Here is a 10,078-nt window from a genome sequence, read left to right on the forward strand (position 1 = left end):
GCTCAAGGAACCCCAATTAGGAAAAATCCAAAGGGATTTACAATGAGAGAAATGTTGGAGGTAATCAAGAAGATATGACCACCAGTTGACGTGCAAGCTGAACCCGGGCAACTGGAGGCTCATCTTGCGGCCACCCAAGACAAGCCTTGTATGTAAATTCCTTATTAAAACTTCCACCAACCAATCTGGAGTGGTCTGATTCTTGCTTTGGTCTCTACTTGCCCTTTATGTACAGAGGCAGTTTGCAAACCAACGGACATCATAATCAAACTGTCCAAAGTCAAAAACAGAGCATCTTGAAAGCAATGAGGGAAAAGCAACTTATTACATACAAAAGAGCTACTATTAGATTTCTTAGTGGAAACTTTGCAGGCTAGAAGGGAATAAGATTACATATTCAAAGTACTGATGTAAGAAAAAAATAGCAACCAAGAATATATCTGGAAAATCTGTCCATCAAAAACAAAGAAGAAATTAAGAATTTCCCAGATAAACAAAAGTTGAGGGACTTCATTACCACTACATTTACCCCCATAAGATAGGCTAAAGGGACTCCTTCAAATCGAAGCAAAAGGACTATGAACAGTAACACAAAACCATACAAAAATATAAAACTCCCTGGTAAAGTTAAATATTTTAAAAAATATAGAATCTCGAAGTATGATAATGTAGGTATGTAAATCACTTTACGATTAAGAAATATGCAATATAAAAAGATGTAACTATATCATCAGTAACATATAGTGTGAAAAGCAGAGATGTAAAAGAGTGGATTTTACACACAATGGAAGTGATTATCAGTTTAAAGTAGATTGTCATAACTTTAAAACGTTTCATGTTATTGCAGTGGTAATCACAAAGAAAATACCCATATAGTATACAGAAAGGGAAATGAAAATAGAATCAAAGTATGGAACATTCCTCCAAAGAGACAACATGTTAGGCCACAAAACAAGGCTTAAAAAGAAGATTCAAACCATTCAAAATATCTTCTCTAACCATGATGAAATGAAATTAGAAACAAATAAAAAAAAACAAGAAAATTCACAAATATGTGGAAACTTAACAATGAACTAATATATAAAGAATATATTATTCCATATATTAATATATGTAACACATTAATATATTCAATAGGCATAACTAAATTCTCTCAAATTATAGTTCAAATATATTCAATTTGTTTAGTATAAACCAAATCTCTCTTACTGTGTTTAGACTCGATTGACATCAGTGTCAGGAGAGGCAGACCACTATTGGCCCTCCTACATGTTCTGCATGTTCTTGCTGAGCGTGTCAAACTGAAAACCCTATCTGTCCTTTGACTCTGCATCCTTTCTATAGGTAGTCACACAGGCAAATTAATAAGTCCACAACAGATGACCATTATACAACTCCCTTCATTTTTTTCTTCTTCACACATAAAAAAGCCTGTTTACTTAGTTTCTTTTTATAAATTATGAAGTTTTAATTGTTTTTTAAAGTATTTATATTTTGGTTTCTTTTTTATTGAGATATAATTAACATATTAGTTTCAGGTGTACAACATAATGATTCAATGTATGTGTATATTTCAAAATTATCACAATAAGCCTAATTAACATTCATCACCACACATAATTACAAATATCTTTTTCTTGTGATGAGAACTTTCAAGATTTACTGTCTCAGCAAATTTCAAAATTACAATACAGTGTTATTCACTGTGGTCACTATGCTGTACATTACACCCCCAGGACTTACTTATTTATAACTGAAAGTTTGTACCTTTTGACCACCTTCACCATTTCACGCATCCTTTATCCCCCACCTCTGGCAACCACCAATCTGTTAATCTGTATTTATGAGTTGGTTTTGTTGTTGTTGTTGTTTGTTTGTTTTAAATGCCACATGTAACTGAGATCAATGGTATTTGTCTTTCTTTGTCTGACGTTTCATTTAGTATAATGCACCTCAAGGTCCATCCATGTTGCCACAAATGGCAAGATTTCCTTCTTTTTATGGCTGAATACTATTCAATTGTGTGGATGTATATCACATTTTCTTTATCCATTCATCCATCAATAAACATATAGGTTGAGTCTATATCTTGGCTATTATCAAGTACTGCAATAAACCTGGGAGTGCATATATCGTTTGGAGATAGTGTTTTTGTTTCCTTCAGATAAATACCCAGAAGTGAAATGATGAGATTATATGATAGTCATATTTTTTCCCAATTTTTTTGTTTTGTTGATGCCGATGCTCAGGCCTTGACCTTCTGCAGCACTCCTGCTGCTGCTGCTGCTGCTGCTGCTGCTGCTGCTGCTACTGCTACTTGGTCTTCAGGTTCTCCTGGTGCCGGTTAAGTCACAGCACATGGTATGTGTCTTCTTGGACCACAGATCCAGGGACTTGTATTTCTTACCCTCAAAGAATTTCCTGAGGTTCTCTTCCAAGTCCAGTTGATGATGGTGCTAGATTAACTTAAAAAAGAGGAAAGAAGACTCAAAGAGCTAAAATAGAAATGAAAGCAGGGATTTTACAACTTATGACCCCAAATTAACAAGGATCATGAGAGACTACTATCAATAGTCTCTACAATCAATAATTATATGCCAACAAATTGGATAACCTAGATGAAATGGACAAATTCCTAGGAACATCTAACCCATCAAGATTGAATCATGAAGAAATAAAAAATCTGAACAGACCTATAACTAGTAAGGAGACTGAAGCTGTGATTAAAAAGCTCCCAACAAAGAAAAGTTTATGAGCAAATGGCTTCACTGAAGAATTGTACCAAACATTTAAAGAATCAATACCAGTCCTGCTCAAACTCTGCCTATGAGTTTAAGAGAAGGGAATACCTGCAAAGTCATTCTATGAAGCCAGTATTACAGCATTATCCTGATATTAAAACAAAAAAAGTTAAAGATCCGAGAAAGTTATAGAACAATATTCTTGGTTCATATTGATGCAAAGATCCTAAACAAAATATTGTCAAACTAAATTCAAAAGAACATCAAAAAGTTCATATACAATGACCAAGTGGAATTTATACTTGGAAAAAACAAGGATGGTTCAATATAAAAATATCAATCAATGTAATATATCTCATTAGCAAAATCAAGGACAAAACCACATGGTCATCTCAATACAGAAAAATTAAATATCTCTTATGATAACAGTTACTCAACAAATTAGAATAGAAGAAAACTACCCCAATGTAATAAAAGCCACTTATGGAAAGCTCATAGCTAATATACTCAATGGTAGAAGACTGAAAGCTCCTTCACTAAGATGAAGAACAAAGCAAACATGTCCACTCTTGACAACACTATTCAATGTAGTACTTGAAGTTCTAGCAAAAGTAATTAGATAAGAAATTGGGGGAAAAAGTAAAATTATCTCTGTTCTCAAATGACATACTCTTATATGTAGAAAAACCTAAAAATCCCAGAAAAAAAAAACTATTACAACTAAAAACTATTTCAACAAATTTGCAGGATACAAAAGCAACACACAAAAATTAGTTGTCAATAACAATAACAATGCTCAATCCAAGAAAGTTGTCAATAACAATAACAATGCTCAATCCAAGAAAGAAATTAAGAAAATAAACCCAATTAATATACCATTGAAAAGGATAAAATACTTAAGAATACATTTATTCAGGGAGGTGAAAGACTCATTGACTCAAAACTACAAAACATTGCTAAAAATATTAAAGAAGACAAAATACATGGAAAGACACCCTGTGCTTCTGGATTGGAAGACTCAGTATGGTTCAAATATCCATATGACCCAAATTGATCTACAGAGTCAATGCAATCCCTATCAAAATATCAATGGCATTTTTTTTTCAGAAATAGAAAAAAATATCTTAAAATTCATATGGAATATCAAGGTATCCTGACTAGCCAAAACATTCTTGAAAAAGAACAAAGTTGGAGGCCTCACACTTCTTATGTCAAAACATAGTACAAAGCAACAGTAAGTAAGATGATGGGCTGTCATAAAGATAGATATATCAACCAATGGAACACAATAGATATTCCAGAAATAAATCTTTGCATATATGGGCAAATGATTATTGACAAGGCTGTCAAATCTATATAATGGGAAAAGGATGGTCTCCTCAAATAAATGGGGTTTGGAAAACTGGATATCCACATACATACATACATACATACAGTTGGATCTTTTCCATACTCCATATCCAAAACTAACTCAAAATGGATTAAAGACTAAAATGTGATTAAAGACCAAAAACTACACAACTCCTAGAAGTAAACATAGAAAAATGAACTTCAGTACATTGGATTTGGCAATAATTTCTTGGCTATGACATCAAAAGCACAGGCAACAAAAAAAGCCTGTGCAAAACAAAATAAATCCAATTAATGTATGACAAATGACTTCAACAGACATTTTCCTAAAGAATATACACAAATGGCCAATAAGCACACAAAAAGATGCTCAACATCACAAATCATCAGGGGCATGCAAAGTAAAACCACTATGAGATACCCTCTCACACTCATCAGGATGGCCACTATCAAAAGAACAAAAAATAAGTGCTGACAAGCAAATGGAAAAGTTGGAACATTTGTGCCATGCTGGTAGGAGTGTAAGATGGTGCAGCCATCATGGAAAACAGTATGGCAATTCCTCAAAAAAATAAAAATAGAAATACCACATGATCCAATAATCTCACTTCTGGGTATGTATACAATAGCATTCAAAGCAGAGGCTTGAAATGATATTTGCACACCCATGTTCTTTGTAGCATTACTCACAATAGCCAAGTGATGAAACAATCCAATGTTCATGATTGAATAAATGGATAAAGAAAATGTGGTACCTACATATACATACTTGGAATATTATTCATTCTTTTTCATTTTTTTGAGACAGAGGGAGCAAGTGAGTGAGGGGCAGAGAGAGATGGGGAGAAAGAGAACCCCACAAGGGGCAGAGAAAGAGAGAGAGAGAGAGAGAGAGAGAAGTGGGGCACACCCAAGGTGGGGCTTCAGCTCATCAGATGCAGGGCTCAAAGTCACAGAACTGTGAGATCGTGACCTGAACCAAAGTCAGATGCTTAACTGATTGAGCCACCCAGGTGCTCCATAATATTATGCATTCTTTAAAAAGCAGTAAATCCTGTAACATGCTGCAGAATGGATGGAAATTTACTAAATAAAATAAGCCAGTCACAAAAGAACAAATAAAGTATGATTCCACTCATATGAAGTATCTAAAGTAGCTAAATCCAAAGAAACAGAAAGTAGAAAGGTGTTTACCAAAGGCTGAGAGGAGTGGAGAGGAGTAATTAGTATTAAGTGGGTATAGAATTTCAGTAGAGAAAAAATTATAGGGGCTTCTGGGTGGCTCAGTCAGTTAAGCATCTGACTTCAGCTCAGGTCATGGTCTCACAGTTCGTGGGTTCGAGCCTTGCGTCAGGCTCTGTGCTGACAGCTCAGAGCCTGGAGCCAGCTTTACATTCTGTGTCTCCCTCTCTCTCTCTGCCTCTCCCCCACTCACACTCTGTCTTTCTCTCTCAAAAATAAAATAAAAACATTAAAAAACCTAAAAAAAAAAAGAAAAAATATAGAGATCTGTTGCATAACACTGAATATACTTAACATTACTGAACCAAACATTTTTAAATGGTTAACATGGTAAATTTGATGTTATGTGTTTTTTACCACAATTTTAAAACTAAGGTTAAATACTTTTTAGAGTTGGAAAAATGTGAGAGAATTCACTACCAGAAGATTTGCATTCTAAGAAATGACAGTAGAAAGAAAATGATACCAAATGGAATATCTATAAAAAGAATGAAGGGGTATTAAGGAGGGCTCTTGTTGTGTTGAGCATTGGGTGTTATATGTAAGTGATGAATCACTAAATTCTACTCGTGAATCCAATATTACACTACATGTTAACTGGAATCTAAATAAAAATTAAAAAAAATAAATTAACAGTTTTGATAAGGATATGCTTATCATAATTTGAATATCATACTTTGAAATGTAATATTTTGCTTCCAATTAATTATTACTATATGTGCAACTAATTACCAACAGTAATTCCCAATTTTTGTCTTCAAACATTTACATATTTTATAATAAAAAATAAAATTAAAAGGCTAAATAAATGAATAAAAATAAAATAAAATAAATAAATAAAAATAAATAAAAAGAATGAAGAGTACTACAGATGGAAAATATGTGGATAAAGTTAAATTTTCTTAGTTTTAAAAGTGTTTTCAGGGAAACCTGGGTGGCTCAGTCCGTTGAGCCTTCAACTTCAGCTCAGGTCATGATCTCATGGCTTATGAGTTCGAGCCCCGCATTGGGCTCTATGCTGACAGTTCAGAGCCTGAAACCTGCTTTGGATTCTGTGTCTCCCTCTCTGCACCACCCACCCCTGGCTTGTGTGCCACCCCTCCCCAGCTTATGTGTGTGCTCACTCGCTCTCTCTCAAAAACAAATAAACATTAAAAAAAATGCTTTCAAAGACAAATGACCATTGAAATAAACAAAAAATAACCATGTATTGTGTTGTTTATAACATACTTAGAAGTAAATGTATGATAATAATAAAAAGACCAAGAAGAAATAAAGAAAAGTATACTGTTGTAACATTCTTTTATCATACATAAAATGGTATAATATTACTTGAAGATAGGTTGTGATAAGTTAAAGATGTTGCAGGTTTAATTGTGTCCCTCCAAAATATATTTGCAAGTTCTAATCCTCAGTACCTGTGAATGCATCCTTATTTGGAAACAGGGTCTTTGCAGATGTAATCAAGTTAAGATGAGGTATATTGGATTAGGGTGGGCCCTTAATGAATGACTAGCATTTTCATTAGACTAGAGAAATTTGGGTACATAGGCACACACAGAGGGAAAAAGACCCTGTGAAGGCACAAAGACACAGGGATAGATGCCATGTGAATACAGAAGAAATTGGAGCAATGCATTGACCAGAGACATCAAGGTTTGCCAGCAAACACCAGAAGCTAGGAGAGAAGCATGGAACAAATTGTCCTTCAACACCTCCAGTAGGAACCAACCCTGCCAATACATTGATTTCAGATTTCTAGCCTCCAAAACAGTGAGCAAATAAATTTGTTGTTGTAAGCTGCCCAGTTTCTGGTACTTTCTTATAGTAGCCTGAGGAAACTAAAACAGGTGTATACAGTACTATACATGCTAAAGCAATCATTGCAATTTTTAAAAAGAACTGTAGGTAATAGGCCAGTAAATGAATAGAATGTAATAAAAAATATTCAATTAGTCAAAACAAACAAACAAAAGCAGAAAGAAAAGGGGGACATAGAACAGATGGAAGAAATAGAAAACAGATTTCAAGGTGATATATTTTAAACCCTGGGATATAAAAATCATATTAAATACAAATGGCCTAACCACCCCCCTTCATTAAAAGTCAGAAATTGTCAATTTAGATTTTAAAAATCCAATTATCTCCTGCCTATAAAGCCTGCATTAAGTACAAAGACACAAGTAGGTTAAAAAGCAAAAGGATAGGGAAAGCTATGTCATATTTATACTAATTTCAAAAAGTTACTGTAGTAGCTATATTAATATTAAACAAAGTGAATTACAAAGCAAAAGATATTACCAAGTATTAAGAAGGTAATTTCATAGTTATACAGGGATCAATTTATCCTAAATATTTATTCATATAATATGGAACTTCAAAACACATGAAGCAAGAACTGATAGAATTGAAAGGAACAATAGGAAAATTTCCATAATAGTTGGAGATTTCATTAACCTCTCAGTGATTGATAGAACAAGTTGGTAGCAATTCAGAAAGGATAAAAAGTCTTAATGCTATCAACCAATTTGTGATAACTGATGTTTTAGAACACTTGGCACAACAACAGCAGCATATACATTATTTTCAATCAAACATGGAACATTTATCAACATGGACCAGAATCTGGGCTATAAATATCAATAAATTTTAAAGGATCCAAATCATACAAAGTATATTCTGTGACCACAATGGAATTGAATTAGAAATATTAACAGAAAGGTACATGGGGAATTGGAACTATTAGAAAACTAATAAACATACTTCTAAATAACTCATGGATCAAAGAAAAAAAGCAAAGAGAAATTAGAAAGTGTTTTGAACCAGGGGCTCCTGGCTGACTCAGTCGTTTAAGCATCCAACTTTGGCTCAGGTCATGATCTCATGGTTCAGTTCTTGAGTTTGAGCCCCACATCGGGCTCTGTGCTGACGCTCAGAGCCTGGAGCCTGCTTCAGATTCAGTGTCTCCTTCTCTGTCTTCCCCTCCCCACTCACACTCTCTCTGTCTCTCTCTCAAAAATAAATAAACATTTAAAAAAATTAAAAAAAGAAAGTGTTTTGAACCAAATTAAAATGATAAACATTTCAAAATATGTGGGATACAGTTAAAGCAGTACTTGGAGGGAAATTCATAGCACTAAACACATATGTTGGGGGTGGGGGAAAGATCTCACTTCAAATGACCTCAGCTCCTTCCTAAAGAATTTGGAGATAAGCCCCCGATTCTTGATTTCAGCTCAGGTCATGATATCATGTTAGTGGGTTGGAGCCCCATTACAGGTTCTGTGCTGCTGGTGTGAGCCTGCTTGGGATTCTCTGTCCCTCTGTCCCTCCCCTGCTCCTCAAAATAAATAAATTTAAAAAAAAATTATAGAGGAGCAACTAAATCCCAGGTAGGAAGAAGAGAACAAATAATATAGATCAAAGTACAAAACAATCAAATTAAAGACAAAACAACAACAACAACAACAACAACAACAAAAAACCACAATGAAATTTAAAAAAGAAAAAACAATCCGGTTACTTGAGAAGATCAAACCAACCATTAGCCAGATTGACCACACTCAAAAAAAGAGAAGACACAAATGGCAGATATCAAGAGAAATGTGATCTCACTACCCGTTCTACAGACTTAAAGGCTAATAAGAAAATATAGTAAACAATTTAAGCTAATAATTTGAGAATTTAGATGAAATGGACGTTTCTTCTTGTGAAGAACTGATTTTTTAAATAAAATCTCAATTACTAAATTGCTTTTATTACTTCAGAATGGCATGCTGCAGATACTGTACAGCACGAATATTTATAGATTTTAAAATTAGCTTAAAACCGTTAAAAATTAAATTTGAATGAGTATAGAATGGAGACAAAGCAGTCACTTGCGCATGCACTCACGCGTGCGAACAGACGTTACGGTTAGCATCTTAAGCTGGTTTTCTCAAACTGTCTCTGACTTTTACCTAGGAAACTTTCCAGGTGAGGAGTATACTGGCTTTTTGGCTTGGAATCTGAGGACCTGTTTTAATTTTCTGGTTTATTGACCAGCGACGATTTGACATTGGATAAATTCCTCCCAGCCAAAGGAGTTTTGGGCGCTCTTCTGCTCACCTCGCCAATGAAATTTTCCCTCTTTATTTTGAATACCTCTTTCTCCTTGATAAAGCTCAGTCATTTCCAAAGCAACCTTGGCAAGCACTTTTATAGGATCCTCACAACTTTACAAAATAATCAAGGAGAGTATTATTTCCCCTCCTGTTTTATAGATGAGAAAAGAACCAGTGGAGATGAGAACTGAGAGGTCTTCAGAGGCTTGGTCCAAGACTTTGGTTCTCAATTGTTCTGACTTACGAAGCCACTAGCTCTCTCTCTAGTTTTTCTTTCACCATAATTCACCCAACCCTTTTTTTTTTTTTATATAAGCAGTCCTCAGCAGGGCACCAGAGATCCTCAGAAAAAAAAAACTCTCGCTTGCTCTTGAGGTGTTCAGAATGTGGTGGAACATTTAACCAGATCACAACGTAGCACGGGAACTTAAGATTCAAGGGAGAATAAAAAACCGATGGAGCCAAAAAATCTCAGCTTCTTTTAACTACCTATAGCATGCCAAGGGCTGTGCAGTTTTCTATATACCCTATCTCAACACATGAGGTTGGCTCTATTGGCCAGGAACTGAAGTAATGTGTCCAAGGTAGGTTTTCAGTGAAAGGAGAAGCATTACGGTCACCCTGATACCGAAATTGCACAAT

At 34.6% G+C, this 10,078-nt stretch overlaps 1 protein-coding gene across 1 annotated transcript in view; it reads right to left on the reverse strand.

The window, feature by feature from the left end:
• DLG2 (discs large MAGUK scaffold protein 2) overlaps positions 1 to 10,078 on the reverse strand; it is a 2,057,646-nt gene that overhangs the window by 2,037,624 nt on the left and 9,944 nt on the right. The gene's annotated exons all lie outside the window — the stretch shown is intronic.

The sequence above is a fragment of the Acinonyx jubatus genome, chromosome D1 (genome assembly GCF_027475565.1).
Source record: "Acinonyx jubatus isolate Ajub_Pintada_27869175 chromosome D1, VMU_Ajub_asm_v1.0, whole genome shotgun sequence".
Classification (NCBI taxonomy): Eukaryota; Metazoa; Chordata; class Mammalia; order Carnivora; family Felidae; genus Acinonyx; species Acinonyx jubatus.